Source organism: Dendrobates tinctorius, unplaced genomic scaffold (genome assembly GCF_039654945.1).
Source record: "Dendrobates tinctorius isolate UK_male_01 unplaced genomic scaffold, ASM3965494v1 ptg000022l, whole genome shotgun sequence".
NCBI classification, from domain to species: Eukaryota; Metazoa; Chordata; class Amphibia; order Anura; family Dendrobatidae; genus Dendrobates; species Dendrobates tinctorius.
The window spans coordinates 65,980,392-65,997,648 of NW_027361690.1; the positions used below are offsets into that span (position 1 = coordinate 65,980,392).

Consider the following 17,257-nt stretch of genomic DNA (forward strand, 5'->3'; position numbering starts at 1 on the left):
ACTACTCAACTCCTTCAATGAACACCATCAAAAAATGAGGCAAAAGACTATGCTTTTTCATCATACCACCAAACAAAAATTGGAATAAAATGCAATCAAAAAGATGAATGTAAATAAAAATGGTATCTCTGAAAACGTCATCTTGTCCAACAAAAACAAGCTACCACACAGCTCCATCAACAAAAAAATAAAAAGAGTTAGAGCTCTCAGAATAAAGCTATGCAAAATTAATTATTTCTTCTATAAAATAGTTTTTATTGTGTAAAAGCGCCAAAACATACAAAAAAGTATATAAATGTGGTATCGCTGTAATTGAACTAATCCAAAAAATAAAGCTGCCTTATCAATTTTACCACAAGTATTAAACTGCATTAAAATAACAACAATTCCTGAAATACATTTTTTTCTTCATTCTGCCCCTCAAAAATCAGAATAGAAAGCGATAAAAAGATGTCGTGTGACCAAAAATAGTACCAAAATAAAGTGAGCTCATCCCGCAAAAACTTAACTGTTTTGTGTGACATAACGCTATGGTTTAAAGGCATAAAAATGAAAAGTTTGAAAATTAAAACATTTTCACCAGATTTTTGATTTTTTTCACAAATGAATGCAAGTCATATCAAACAAATTTTACAACAATGATGAAGTACAATTTGTAACTAAAAAACTTTTTCAGAATGAGTAGGATCCTCCAAAGCATTCCAGAGTCATTTACACATAAAGTGACACTGGTCATGAAGGTGGAAACAGGCTTTGGGGTTGAAGACGTTAATGAAATAAATGTGAAACACAGGAAATCATAAGAAGTTAATGACAGACATTGATATGCTAGAGGGATTGAGTGCAAAGATTATATTGTATTTTAAATGTCCCCCTAAAAAAGGTATCATAAAAATATGCAAAAAATATGTGCAACCTTTCACATGTAAGCAGGACTGATTGTCAGTTATGAGAGACAGGGGGAGAGGGAGAACCAAAAAGACAATTTCAAGGTCCATAGCAAAGTGCATACAAAATATCTTTTTGTTATCCCATTAATGACTGCTGATACGCCTTTTCACAGCAGCAGTTAAGGGTACTTAAACCACATCACCGCTTTTTAATGGCACTGAAGTTTAAGTGTATAGTGCCCTCTAGAGTTGGATGTTCTCCAGGTTCTCGACTAACGGGAGTAGCAAAGATCCCAGAGAACATGATTCGGGTCAGTTTTTGCCAGCGCCGGTGTTGCGATCGCTGTTATTAACCTATGACGGCAACCGCAAAAAAAAGTCAGATGTGCCATTGAATTTCTCTCTTCTCTGATGTGATCACATATCAGAGGAGAGAGAAATAGGGTCCCCAATCCCCCTCCAGAACCTCCCAGTGTCCCTGGGTTTCCTGACTTCCCCACACGGCCGCCAGCGTCTTTTTCCAGTAAGAAAATGGCAGGCGCATGCGCAGTTCACCCACTGAGATCTGCCGACTGCCACCCAGCAACAATAGGAAGATTTTTTCTGTGTGTTCATTTTGGTCACTGTGATAGACCTTATCACAGTGATCAAAAAAAATAGTAAATAAACCCCCTCTTTATCACCCCCTTAGGGAAAAATAATGAAATAAAAAATATATTTATTTCCATTTTCCCATTACGGTTAGAGTTAGGCTAAAGTGAGTTGGGCTAAAATTAGGGTTGGGATTAGGATTAGGGTTAGGGTTGGAATTAGGGTTAGGGTTGGGATTAGGGTTAGGGCTGTGATTAGGGTTAGGGATAGGGTTGGGATTAGGTTTAGGGTTGGGATTAGGGTTAGGGGTCTGTTGGAGTTAGGTTTGTGGTTAGAGTTATGGTTAGGGTTGGGATTAGGGTTAGGGTTGTGGATAGGGTTATGGTTAGGGTTGGGATCAGGGTTAGGGGTGTGTTGGAGTTAGGGTTGTGGTTAGGGTTAGGGTTGGGATTAGCGTTATAAACTTTAGTGAAACACTTGGGGGTTCAAAGCTCTCACAACACATCTAGATAACTTCCTTGGGGGTTTAGTTTCCAAATTGGGGGCACTTGTGAGGGATCTCCACTGTTTAGGCACATTAGCGGCTCTCCAAACATGACATGCATCCGATCTCAATTCCTGCCAATTCTGCATTGAAAAAGTCAAACGGCGCTCCTTCCCTTCCAAACTCTGCCATGCGCCCAAACAGTGGTTTACCCCCACATATAGGACATTGATGTATTCAGGAAAAATTGCACAACAAATTTTGTGTTTCATTTTCTCCTTTTTACACTTGTGAAAATAAAAAAATTGGTTCTGAAGTAAAATATTTGTAAAAAAGTTACCGCATATACTCATGTATAAGCCGAGTTTTTCAGCCCCTTTTTTGGGCTGAAAAAGACCCTCTCGACTTAGACATGAGTCATACACCAGAAAGCCGGTGGGGGAGCAGAAGACATCATACTCACCCTCCTGGCGTCTGAGTATCAGGCTCTGCTACATCTCAGTCCCGGTGTCTGCATCTCCGTTCCTGTCTTCTTCCTGTGTTGGTCCCATGGTACCGCTCATTAAAGTCATGAATATGGACATGTCTCCACTCCCAAAGGGGTGGTGAACATATTCATGACTTTAGTGAGCGGTACCATGTGACCAGCACAGGAAGAAGACAAAAAGGGAGATGCAGATTGCAGGACTGAAATGTAGCAGAGCCTGATATGCAGACACCAGGAGGGTGAGTAGGACTGGGGGAGGGTGAACCAACCATATCATATTCACTTGTCCCCGTTCCACCACTGCGCCGTGTCTCCTGGGTCCTCTGGCTGTGACGTTCAGGTCAGAGGACCGATGACGTGATTAGTGCGCGCCCTCTGCCTGAACAGTCGCTGAGGAGCAGCTGACAGCGACGAGAGGTGAGTATGTCATTTTTTTTAAATCACAGCAGCAGCATTATATGGGGCATATATTAATATGGAGCATGTTCGGGGGCCACCATTAACCTTTGAGCAGCATTATATGGGGCATGTATTAATATGGAGCATGTTATGGGGACACCATTAACCTTTGTGCAGAATTACATGAGGCATATATTAATATGGAGCATCTCATGGGGCCACCATTAACCTTTCTGCAGCATTATATGGGGGAATTTATTAATATGGAACATCTTATGGGGCCACCATTTTACTTTTATTAGTATCTAGTTTTATTTTTGACATTTACCAGTAGTTGCTGCATTTCCCACCCTCGGCTTATACTCGAGTCAATAAGTTTTCCCAGTTTTTTTTGTGGCAAAATTAAGGGCCTCGGCTTATACTCTGGTCGGCTTATACTCGAGTATATACAGTAAATGTTAATTTTTTCCTTCCACATTGCTTCAGTACCTGTGATGCACGTAAAGGGTTAATAAACTTCTTGAATGTGGTTTTGAGCATCTTGAGGGGTGCAGTTTTTAGAATGGTGTCACTTTTGGGTATTTTCTGTCATGTACACCCCTCAAAGTGACTTTAAATGTGATGTGGTCCCTAAAAAAATTCTTTTGTAAATTTTGCTGTAAAAATGAGAAATCACTGGTCAACTTTTAACTCTTATGAGTGCCTAACAAAAAGATTTTTTTTACAAAATTGTGCTGATGTAAAGTAGACGTGTGGGAAGTGTTATTTATTAAGTATTTTGTGTGACATATCTCTCTGATTTAAGGGCATAAAAATTAAAAATTTGAAAATTGCAAAGTTTTAAAAATTTTCGCCATATTTCTGTTTTTGCATAAACAAACACAAGTCTTATCGAAGAAATTTTACCACTAACATGAAGTACAGTATGTCACTAAAAAACAGTCTCAGAATCAGTAGGATCCATTAAAGCATTCCAGAGTTGTAACCTCATAAAGTGACAGTGGTCAGAATTGTAAAAATTGGCCTGGTCATTAATCTGCAAATTGGCTCTGTCACTAAGGGGTTAATACGTTTGACAGGCAAGAATAGGTGTGGACGAACACATGTGGACAGGCAAACATAGATGTATGCAAGGGACGCACCAGACAATGAGTAGATGGTATCTCATGCAGTTAACACGCAGCATACATACTTTATATACACACATGACACACTGAGCAGCTGTGTGACAGTCACAACACACAGCCTTCCCATGCATGTGTTGTGATTGTCACACAGCCGTGACATATGCAGCTGCAGTGCCGGACACCTGATTATCGGGAGCGCTCCAATTATCCGAGTTCCCGCAGCAGCTATTCGGTAAGCGCTATTAGTGAGCCAAATATGGAGGGATCCGACGATATTCGCTCATGTCTAATTGGCAGAGCACATTGAGACTGTTTGTCTAGGTAAATTGGCTTCTCATTTGTGTTGTTTTATCCAGCGTGTCAGGTAACTTTATTATAATTTATGTTATAAAAGTGGCTTAAATTACAATATTGGAAGAAAGAAAAGAGAAATTCCAGCGCCAGAAATGGAAAATTAAAAATCCATTTTATTGTGCCAATGCATATTAAAATTCCAGCAGGTACAGCATATCAGTCGGATGGCTACAGAACAACGCGTTTCGACGCCTCAGGTCTTAATCATGTTCTGACATTAAATGCAACCAAATAACAATATAGATGTACTCCATTCCTGGACCAGTGTACAGTTTTCGGATTTGCACACAGAAGCTAAAAATGCAGCAAATTCATTAAAGGATTAATGAAAGGGAAGCTGAGCGTTGACACATGTTGCCCGCTCCACGTGCAGCATCTATCGGACACTGGCTGCACAATTTCTGCCATAATACAGTAGGTTTAATCTGCAAATCAGCAGCATCTCAGAGACAAACATAGTTTTCCAGTAATCAGGGACCGACCCGCATGGGAAACCAGTTGGCTTTGCTATCCTGCAGTGACAGGTCTCTTCTTGCGTGTCAAAGGAGAGATCAATCACTGGAGGGCAGTGGGTGGGGAGGAGCCAACCCTGGTGGCTAATAAACTGTGGTTTTCATTGAAATGCTGCATGCTTCAGAGTTAATCATATGGGGCTTTAATCATACAGGTGGTGTCTGAGACATGCTGTCCGCGGATCAGGTAGCATGTATCTGCTTTCAGATTCTCTTTTATGAATTTGGCACATTTTTCTCCAGAGTACTGGTCTTCTAAACTGGCATATAAAATGCCAGTCTTAATGACACAGGGCTTAAAGATGTATTCCCATTTTCAAAATCCTTTCCAATATGTAGTAGGTGTAATAATAATATAGGCAATTACCTCCAGTTAGAAATGTAGTATAGTTCTTCTGATTTGCTATGTTGCTTACCACATGTACAGGGCATTGCAATAGCTGGTTAAAGGGAATCTGTCACCCATTTTTAGTGATATCATGTAAAGATATCATTCAATTGTGTGTCAGATAAGGATTCTATTAGGACTTTTGATTCTCCGTGACCCCGCACCTTTGATGCATAAATACCTTTTAATCTTGGTTGACATGTATGTAAATCGCCGTGGTCCGGTCTGATGGGCAGGGCTTATTTGCCTTCTCCCCCTCCTCCTCGGCTTGCTGAATGTAATTTCATCTGTGAATATCACAGATGTGGTAGTTTTTCCATGCTTGTGCATTGAAAAGGCCTCCGGCGCTTGCGCTGTATGCTTTGCCCAACTGTGGGCAAAGCATATAATCGGTACTGCGCATGCGCCAGTATCTTTCAACACGGTCTATGCCCCGGAAGTCTTCACATGCAGGACACTCTTCCTGGATGCCAGATGCATGCTGAAAAATACCGGCGCATGCGCAGTACTGATTATATGCTTTGCCCACAGTTGGGCAAAGCATACTGTGCAAGCACTGGAGGCCTTTTCAATGCACAAGCATGGAAAAACTACGGCATCTGTGATATTCACAGATGAAGTTACGTTCAGCAAGCCGAGGAAGGGGGGAGAAGGTGAATAAGCCCCACCCATCGGACCGGACCGCGGCGATTTACATACATCTCAACCAAGATAAAAAAGTTATTTATGCATCAAAGGTGCTGGGTCAGGGAGAATCAAAAGTCCTAATAGAATCCTTATGTGACACACAATTGAATGATATATTTACATAATATCACTAAAAATGGGTGACATATTCCCTTTAAGGCCAGTCATTTGCTAGTGGTTGCTGCCATAGATATCTAAGCTACCGCAATGCCCTGCACATAGAATAAGCAACATAGAGAATCAGAAGAACTATACAACATTTCTAATTGGAGGTATTTTCTAATATTATTATTTCATCTACTACATATTGGGATAGTACCTTGGAGATGGGAATACCATTTTAAGTTCCTACATGATGCTAGATATGTAATGTGGACCCCACATACCACATTTTTCATATGTAAGAGTCACCTGAATGTACCCAATCTGTCTCGTAAACATGAGTGCACTGGGTGATTTAAGGATAGCCTAGTGATTTACTGCCATGTCATCCCAATTTATTAAAAAATGTGTCAGTAATTGAATCCTGATAGTTTAATGAAATAGATGTGGAACACAGTAAATCAGTCGGATGTTTATGAAACCATTTATTTTTGCTTACGAGCCATGTAAATTGTGGATGTCTCATTATGAGAACCTCGCACACCCATTTGTTTCATGCTCCCACATTGTTTAGGAAAGTTATTTCTTATTAATGTCATAGCGTTTTTCCATTCCATTTTCTTTGTATTATCTCTTATACATAAACAATGTATAACAAAGTGAAGAGAACAATAAATCCAAGGTTGGGATTTGTTATTACTGTATTGGCTTCAGTCAGTAATTGGAGCAAATCCATGATGAATGAGTGTAACATCATTAACACGTTCAGTTCACTGGCAGATACAAAATACATCAATAGGCAAATTGACAAATGTAAATCTACTAGACTCGTGATGTTCATTTTAGCGTAGAAAACAAGGAGCACTTCGCCCTTTCTCTACTTGTGATTTACATCCTTTTTTCTTTTCTTTTTGGTGCTGGTTTAAAAAGACAGCAATTTAAAGAAAAAGAAAACTATAAAAGCTGATCCATGTGCATAGGCTTCACGTCATGGACAGCGGGCAGTAAATTGAAATAGCACAAAACTGACAGCATTATTTAAAAAATATATATTTGTGTTGCCCGCGGGTGGGCATCAATGCCGGCCAAATGCTGGATTCACTTATCTCCCAATTCACAAATTATAAGCTGGGCCTATTACTAGAACCTATTTTATGGCTTTTTTGGAAGCGATCCATGAAGCAGATGTTAGATAGGAAGAAAAGGCAGAGCAAAGATTGAAGGAGTAGGTTCAGGGACTGTTGTATGAACGTTTGTAGTATATCTCGGACAAAGTGGCTACAAGCAGCGATTACGGAATTAGCCGCTGAGCTCGGCCTTTATCAATGGCTTCTTCTTATATGTTATTGTAATTGTATATTTTTGACAGCGGTTTATTCCAAATAGCTGTGAAATAAAGAAAATACCAAGCTGAGAAATGGGACTATGTCATACAGCACATTGTGCTGCCGGATGGGAACCGGTATTGTTTGGTGAGTTGTTTTATAGCAGGACCAGCACCATTCATTATGTTTTATACCCCCAACTCCCCATCATTCTTTCTTTGGGAGCCTCATTTCCATCTAAAGAAAAGCTATTATTTTTTTTAAAGTCTTGTAAATATCTTATATCTAAGAAACTTCTCCAACAGCCACAGAAACTGTCTGTCGCTGAGATTGTGTGTAACAGAGTTCATGCCGTGTTTTGTTACTTGGAAAACTGTAAGTTTGCCGCAGCCTTTACCGACTGTGACTGACATGCACTAAAATTTAGTTTCTACATATGAAGAGAACTGGAGCATATTGAGGATCATCTGCAGTAGAGGAAGCAATATTATGAATGTGTAAAGGTTATCTATGGCTACATTGTTCCTCTAAGGACGCACCACATGGATCCTCCTCAGAAGATGAAAAGAGATTTATGCATCGATATGAAAAAGCTACTTGTCAAGAATCTATATATATTTAGCCAAATCTAATTCTACTTTCTCCCTTTTTCTGATATTCCAAATATTGCAGACCGCAGGAATGCACCCATTTCAGGGTAGAATCCTTTTTTTAGTGAAGGCAATGTGAAATCTGATATATAACTGTTAAAGGGGGTTTTCCGGTTTTATCTGCATTTTGTTTTAAATCAACAAACTGTGCTTTACTCACCCTCACTGGATCCAGCACTGAGTCTCCTCCTCTATACCCAGTGTCTGTTATTGTTTGCAGTACTTAGCTTACATTTACAGTGCTGCAGCCAATCAGTAAGCTCATCGGCTCTGAGCAGCTTGTGCCGTCAACTTGCGCCGAACCACTGAGCTCAGTTACTGGCTGCAGTGCTGTCAACATGACATTAGCACTGCAGATGTAGGTAAGGTAGGAGTGAGGGCAACCGACCGGGGGGTGGTCCATTACTTGCCGCAGACAGACTTGAGACAGAGACAGGATCGTGTTCAACAGGTCTTCTTTATTGATCGTCCTTCCACGACCCACAGCACCTCACAGCAACGGCACCTTAATCTCTGCAGCCTTACACGGAATCTACTCGACAATCCCTATAGCCGCACACAGCAGCTGCTTGTCAATCTTCACAGCCACACACAGCAACTGCTCGACAATCCCCTCAGCCACACACAGTAGCTACTTGACAATCTCCACAGCCGCACACAGCAGCTGCTCATCACTCCACAGCCGCACACAGCAGCTGCTCGACAATTCCCTCAGCTACACACAGTAGCTGCTTGACATCGCACACAGGCCCGGGTACCTTCACTTTCTTTCGTTGGCAAATGGATGACACTCGCGGCTCTGTCACTGTGGCTGCCCTAGGCCTACCACCACAGCGTTTCACCAGTCCGAGTCCGTTCTGTTTAGTGATACCCCAGGCTGTCTCTGTCTGCGGCCTCTCTTTACTCTCCGTCTGTGGCCTCTGATGTCTCTGTCTGCGGCTAATCCTGTCAGGGCCACCCCCCGTAACTGGCACAACTGTCAGTCCTCTCAGGAACTTCCTTTCTCCTCAGCCGTGCTTCTTGTTTCCTGTGCTCCCTTCGCTGACTGACTTTTCCAGAACCTTCTCTCCCTCTTTTATGCACTTCTGTTCTGGTAACCCCGCCCACCATGACTCAACGGTTTTCTTAGCCAATGGCTGTTGTTCAGTCCTAACCTCACAGCTCTCCATTGCCCTCTAATGGTCAAAATCCAACACTACAGCCCTCCTTCCTATCTCCAGCTAGGCTGTTTCCCCTCTTTTACTACAACAGTCTACCTTGTATACACTACACATCTGCCCTTCTTCTACAGACAGGTCCGTACATCAGTCCACCTTCCCTACACAGACAATAATAGATACAAGGGGCAGAGGTGAAGGCAAACTGCTTATGGGGGAAAGGAATACATGATGTCACTAAAAATGTGCTAAAGAAGGTTGGAAATAGACAGAAAACAAGTAGGTGGGAAGTTGCCTTGAGATTTTGGCTACAGCAAGGATACACTGATCTTCTGCGCTTTATTTTAGCTATCATTTTTGTGCTGGGAGACTCCAATTAAAAGGAACCTGCCACCAGAAAAATGCTATTAACCTCTTAACCACCGCCGTTACGCCTTTTAATGGCGGCGGTTAAGAGTATTTATTCTTCAGCAACGCTTTTTAACAGCACTGAGAAATAAGTGTATAGTGCACTGAATAACGGCGCAAAAAAAAAGTTGGTTTTCCATTCATTTCTCTCCCCTCTGATATGATCTAGCATATCAGATGAGAGAAAAATGCACCCCCGGTACCTCCGACATCCTTGGATCCTTCTGCTCTGTCCCCCGGCCATCCACATCATCAGTACACCCGCCAAGATCTGCTGACCATTACCTGGCAACAATAGGAGATTTTTCCTATTGGTTCATTTTGATCACTGTGATAGACCGTGTCACAATGATCAAAATAATAAAATATTTTTTTTCCATTCTTTGCAGTTAGGGTTAGGGTTGGGCCTAGGATTAGGGTTGGGGTTAGAGCTGTGGTTAGAGTTGTATTAGGGTTAAGGTTGGGGCTAGGATAGGGGCTTGGCTTGGGGTTAGGATTGTGTTGGGGTTAGGGGTTATTGTTGGTGTTACGGTTGTGTTGGGCATATGGTTGTTTTAGAGTTACGATTGTGGTGTTGGGGTTAGGGTTGTGGTTAGGGTTGTGTTGGAATTAGGGTTGGGATTAGGGTTAAGGGTGTGTTAGGTTTAGGGTTGGGGTTAGTGCTGTGTTAGGGTTGGACTAAAAATTGGGGGTTTTCCACCATTTAGGCACTTCAGGGGGTCACTGGTGCCCGCCATTGATTCCAGTCAGTTTTGTGCTCAAAAAGTCAAACGATGCTCCCTCCCTTCTAAGCCCTGCCATGTGCCGAAACAGTGGCTTTCCCCCACATTCTGGGTATTGGCGTTCTCAGGAGAAATTGCACAACATATTTTGTTGTCCATTTTCTCCCGATAACCTTGTGAAAATAAAAACATTTGGGTCTAAAGTAAATTTTTTTGTAAAAAAGTTAAATGTTAATTTTTTTCCTTCCACATTGCTTTAGTTCTCGTGAAGCACTTGAAGGGTTAATCTTCTTGAATGTGGTTTTGTGCATCTAGAGGGGTGCAGGTTTTAGAATTGTGGCACTTTTGGGTATTTTCTCTCATACTGACCCCCCAAAGTCACTTCAAATGTGAGGTGGTCCCAAAAAATGGTTTTGTAAATTTTGTTGTAAAAATTAGAAATCGCAGGTCAACTTTTAACCCTTATAACATCCTAACAAAAAAAAAAAAAATTGTTTCCAAAATTGTGCTGATGTAAAGGTGACATGTGGAAAATGTTATTAACTGTTTTGTGTGACACGACTGATTTAAAGGCACAAAAATTAAAAGTTGGAAAATTGCTAAATTTTCAACATTTTTACTAAAAATCCATTTTTCTTTATAAATAAACACAAGGTATATTGAAGAAATTTTACAACTAGCATGAAGTACAATATGTCATGAAAAAACATTCTCAGAATCAGTGGGATACGTTGAAGCACGCCAGAGCTATAACCTCATAAATTGACAGTAGTTAAAATTGTAAAAATTGGCCGAGTCATTAAGGACAAAATTTGCTCTCTCACTAAGGGGTTAACATGCAGATCTGGGATTAATCTGTAGGTTAATAGGGTTACTAACCTGCCTGGCACCTGCACTTAGTTGAACGCTATGGGGAGAAAATGAACTTTATTCACCCCAGCAGCGTTTTGGTTTCAATGATGGGGGGCAGCAACAGTGTAGATTCAGTCACCACAATGATATAACAGGCACCGGGCTGGTTAGTAACACTATTAACCTGCAAATATATTCAATAACTGCAGATCAATAGCATTTTTTCTGGTGACAGGTTCCCATTAAGCTAATTTTGACCAATAGTCACATGGAGAAGGCTACTCATTTTAAAATAGTAAACAGAAAAGAAAGAAAAAGCGCTACCGGAATTATGCACACTACACCATGGTACAATAGAGTGAAGTGAATTCAGCTTTATTGGCACACAATATAAACAGTGCACATTAAAGACATGATTAAAATAGGGACTCCCAAATAGGTACCTGCCAAAGCATGGAAGGAAAAAATTGTCCAGTCATAGTACATTCTTTTTTGTTTACCATTGTTCATTTGCTACTTGTGTTGCACCTCCCATTATTTTTGTCATATAGTGGTGCGCACTATTTCTTATTTATACTCATTGTACAATATTGACATAGAAAGGGTTACCAGTTTTTACCTAATATTATTAAAGGGAATCTGTCACCTACTTTTGGCGGGCTATTTAAATGAGGTTGGTATGGTCCGATGGGCGGTGTTTCCGATCTTTGCCGCCTCCCCATCCTTGGCTGCCATCCGCAGTTTTTTCATGAATAGGAGTAGGTGTCTGCCAATTTTTGCGCGTGCGCTAAGCATTCTTGGCTCGCGCACGCGCAGTATGCTTTGCCCAACTGCTGGCAAAGTCGAAAAGCCTTACTGCGCATGCGCCGGTTAACTAGGCCCCAGAACACAGCAAAATACTTCCAGGGATTAGTTACGTGACAATTATGCAAATGAGACTCTTATCAAACTCTGATCAGAGTTTGATCAGTGTCAACTTAGTGTGATCTCAGATGAGAGAATCTGAGCACCCGATGAGGAGCATTGACTTGCGTGGCTGAGTGTGAGCCGAATATCGGATCAAACTCGGACATGCAGCAATTTTTTCCTCTGATAGACTTGGACATGTGCATAACCCCTTAGAATACATTTGTTTTCTCGGATGACATTTGGATCGATAATGCATGAGCCCTTACAGTGTGAGGTGTTAGAAATTTATGCTGCTGGTTTTAGTGTGTTTAAGTGGCCCGAGTTAGTGTCATGATCCAGGTTGGATGATGACAGATAAAAGCATATGTAACCTTTTTTTTTCCTTAAGCTGTGTGCTTAAGTTTGGTTTTGCCCCCGGTGGCCATTAGGGTCATTGCACAGTAGTGTCTTTTGTTCTAGTTTGCCCCCCAGTGGTGGTTAGCGTTATTACACGGGAATCACTATCAGGTGTGATTCCTCTGGCTTAACTATAAGGGTGTGTCATGTGCTCTCACTCATTGTTAGTGATAGTGTTCATTTCAACCATCCTTGGTGGAGGAAGGATCTAGAGAGAGTTCCTGGCAGCTCAGTCAGAGTCCTGGTGTGGAAGGAGCTAGAGAGAGTTCCTTGCAGCTCTGACAAAGCTTGGTGAAGCAGCAGCTATTCTGGAGGAAAGCTGTATAGGTTCTGAACTCTGTTGCTGGGAGCAAGAGCAACAGAGCAAAGCTAAGTGGTGTTACCCCTGTTTTGTAACTTTCCTTTTGTGTGTTTCAGTGCAGTGGTGGGATTAGTTTCTGCACCGTCCATTTCACTAGAAAGGGCTAGGTGCAGGGCAAGCTAGGGTTTTTAGGTTCCTGATCAGCGCCCAGTGCGGAACCGGCCTAGGGATCGTTAGGAGTGTAGAGTCACTGACTCAGGGGGGTGCAGGAGGACTCCACGTCCCCGGTCTCTATCGCAGGGAACTCTGTTGTATCGGTTTCCCTGGTGTTTCCCTATATTATTTAAATTCACCCTGCTGGAGGCGGTGTGTCCAGTCACATGTTGACCATCACAGTTAGCTGGAAGTGAGATGCGAAATAGAGAGAGAGACGCGTAGAGTTCAGACGCAGGACAATGTGTGGTAGTTGCAATGCTCCTTCACATGTGAATTCTGTGTCTGTTCGCCGTAGTCATTATGTAAAATGTTTTTTACATAAATTTAAAAGGGCTATAAGAAAAGCTATAAGTGGGATACAGGCTGTGATAAAATGAGAGAAGTTGACAGATCTAGAGTGTATGGGAGAAATGAGAACCTGATTACAGGAAGCACAATACTAGCCTGGACTGGGCTTTGCGATTAGTGCTTGGTGGGGAGCGAGGCTGCCGTACAGCTGCGTGATATGTTGGTGAAGCCCATGCAGCATTATCTCAAAGATGCAATCTACTACAGTGTATAAAATGGTCATAACCATTCTTGAGTTATTTTTGCATATCAAATTGTAAGGGTATGTGCACACGTTGCAGATTTGCCTGCAGAATTTTCTGTACAGAATCTGCACCTCTTGGGAGAAAACGCAGGTAAAAATCAGCGCATTTTTGATGCGGTTTTGTTGCGGATTTTCAATGCGGATTGTATGCGTTTTTGTAAGCTAAATAATGATATGTTATTTAACAAAACAAAGAAAGATTTGTGATATCATTTCTGGTCCAACCTCCTCTTTTACATTTGTCCAACCCACACTCCATTACACACACAGATAGACAGATAGATAGATAGATAGATAGATAGATAAATATGGGATAGATAGATATAGATGTATCTATCTATAGATGTATCTATATCTATCTATAGATATATCTATATATATCCATATCTATCTATAGATATATCTATAGATACAGTATATCCATAAATATATCTTTCTTTTGATATAAAAAAAATCCAAAAAGCAGGAACAGCACACCGGTTTTTCAGGGTTAAATGAGAGCTGTTTATTTAGCCCATAAATGTGACGTTTCGGTTCAAGTGGTGAACCTTTAGCATTAGCCTCCTGGACGGTGAGGGGTTCTTTGGCCCCAACTGAGTTCCTTCAGCTCCCTAGCCCAACTGACTCAATACAGGAAATCCTGCAGCTTAACTTACAGAAAGCCCCTCCTAAGCTAAACAAGTCCTGTATATTAATCTAATAACTGTATGAACTGAAATGGCCAACATCTAGTGGCCAACCAGGAAACTAAACTTCCTCAGAATTATGAACTGTACAGTACCCCCCTCTAGTGTCCAAAAGATGTACGAAGAATTGTCCCTATCCCCTAGACATACTGTAGATACAGTTTTACATTAAAGGAACAACACGCATATATAACATTATACAGAGAATGTTATCACAGAAAAGAGTGTGGCAGTACCATTAACTATACGGGATAATACATACTTTGCATGTAGCAATACCACCGAGTATTAACAACGACATTACAGTAACCAACACATGTAAACAGTTATACACCAACAACCATTATGGGAGCAGAGCAACGCGGTTATACCATTTCACCCCCTTACAATTATATGAACTATATAATTATATGAATTATAAGAGAGAAGGTACGTGAGGTTCCCCGCTACCTCCTTACAAACTCATAAATGTAATAAGGGACTCAGAAAGAGAATCGGAGGAATCCAATATCTGGATATCCTTAAGGACAAAAATGTCCAGGAAGCAAGGGAAATTTTGAAAAATGAGATTCTCAAAGCACAATTGTTAACAATTCCGAAAAGAGGGAAGAATAGGAAGCATTTAAGGAAACCAGGAGGGATGAAAACAGAACTTAACCCCTTCCCAACCAATGACGCCACATAGGCGTCATGAAAGCCTGTGCCATTATGACCATGTCGCCTATGTGGCGTCATGACTCTAAAGCCCCCCTGCGGGTTGAGTGACCGGGTTCACTGAAAGGTCACCTGACCCGCACACAGAGGACCCTTCAAAGTTAACCCCAGGGGGCGTGGCTTAGCCCCTACGTGCCAATGATCGCTCTGATTGGCTGTCAAAAGTGAAACAGCCAATTACAGCGATTGTAATATTTCACCAATGAAATTTGGTGAAATATTACAATCCAGCCATGGCCAATGCTGCAATAGCATCTGCCATGCCTGGTGACACCGATCAGCCCCCCCACCGACTGGAGGCGCCGATCAGCTGCCGCCACCGACTGACGGCACCGATCGGCAGCCGCCGTCATAATCTGCCCCCCCTCCCCTTCCCTCCACTCCCCCGCCTTCCGATCCCCCCTCACCCTCCACGGTGCCTCCGACATCCTTCTGGCCGTCCCGGTGTCCCGCGATCTCTGTCCATGTGTGCCGGCATCTTGGGAAATGGCGGGCGCATGTGCAGTGTGCCCGCTCGAATCTGCAATGCTGCAGATTCATTCATTTGCTTTGATCACTGAGATAAACTCTCACAGTGATCAAAATAAAAAAAAGGAAATCACCGTCCCCTGTAGGGAAAAATAATAAAATAGAGAAAATATTTTTATTTTTATTTTTCCATTAGGGTTAGGGCTAGGGTTAGGGCTAGGGTTAGAATTAGGGTTAGAGTTGGAATTAGGGTTAGAAATAGGGTTAGGGTTAGGGTTGGAATTAATGTTAGAAATAGGGTTAGAGTTGGAATTAGGGTTAGGGTTGGAATTAGGGCTATGGTTGGGATTAGGGTTAGTGTTAGAATTAGAGTTGGGATTAGGGTTAGGGTGGGAATTAGGGTTATGGTTGGGATTAGGGTTAGGGTTGGAATTAGGGTTGAGATTAGGGTTAGGGTTGGAATTAGGGTTAGGGTTGGAATTAGGGATAAGATTAGGGTTAGGGGTGGGTTGGGGTTGGGATTAGGGTTAGGCTTGTGGTTAGGGTTAGGGTTGGGATTAGGGTTAAGGGTGTGTTGGGGTAAGGGTTGTGGTTAGGGTTATGATTAGGGTTGGGATTAGGGTTAGGGGTGTGTTGGGGTTAGGGTTGGAGATAGAATTGAGGGGTTTCCACTGTTTAGGCACATCACAGGGTCTCCAAACGCGACATGGCACCACCATTTATTCCAGCCAATTTTGTGTTCAAAAAGTCAAACAGTGCTCCCTCCATTCCAAGCCCCGACATGTGCCCAAACAGTGGTTTACCCCCACATATGGGGTATCAGCGTACTCAGAAAAAATTGCACAACATCTTTGGCAGTCTAATTTCTTCTGTTACCCTTGGGAAAATAAAAAATTGGGGGCTAAAAAAATTATTTTTGTGGAAAAAAATTATTTTTTATTTTCACGGCTCTGCGTTATAAACTTCTGTGAAGCACTTGGGGTTCAAAGTGCTCACCACACATCTAGATTAGTTCCTTGTGTGGTCTCGTTTCCAAAATGGGTTCACTTGTGGGGGGTTTCCACTGTTTAGGTACATCAGGGGCTCTGCAAACGTAACATGATGCCCGCAGACCATTCCATCAAGTCGGCATTTCAAAACGTCACTACTTCCCTTTCGATCCCCGACGTGTGCCCAAACAGTGGTCCCACCCACATATGGGGTACCAGCGTACTCAGGACAAACTGGACAACAACTTTTGGAGTCTAATTTATCCTGTTACCCTTGTGAAAATCAAAAATAGAGGGCTAAAAATCATTTTTTGAGGAAGAAAAAATATTTTTTTATTTTCACAGCTCTGCATTATAAACTTCTGTGAAGCCCTTGGGGGTTCAAAGTGCTCACCACACATCTAGATTAGTTCCTTGGGTGGTCTAGTTTCCAAAATGGGGTCGCTTGTGGGGGATTTCCACTGATTAGGTACATCAGGGGCTCTGCAAACGTAACATGACGCCCGCAAACCAAAATTTTTGTGAAAAAAAAGTACTTTTTTATGGATCAATTTGTGAAGCACCTGGGGCTTCAAAGTGCTCATTATGCATCTAAGTAAGTTGCCTGGAGGGTCTAGTTTCTAAAATGGGGTCACTTGTCGAGGAGATCCAATGTTTAGGCGCACAGGGGCCCTCCAAACGCGACATGACAACCGCTAAATATTCCAGCATATTTTCCATTCAAAAAGTCAAATGGCGCTCCTTCCCTTCTGAGCCCTGTTGTGCGCCCAAACAGTGGTTTATGACCACATATGAGGTATCGGTGTACTCAGGAGAAATTGCCCAACAAATTTTAGGATCCATTTTATCCT

The 17,257-nt window shown here is 41.9% G+C and overlaps 1 protein-coding gene across 3 annotated transcripts in view; it reads left to right on the plus strand.

The window, feature by feature from the left end:
* The window catches only part of ST8SIA2 (ST8 alpha-N-acetyl-neuraminide alpha-2,8-sialyltransferase 2), a 665,484-nt gene that overhangs the window by 185,489 nt on the left and 462,738 nt on the right, over window positions 1-17,257 (plus strand). The gene's annotated exons all lie outside the window — the stretch shown is intronic.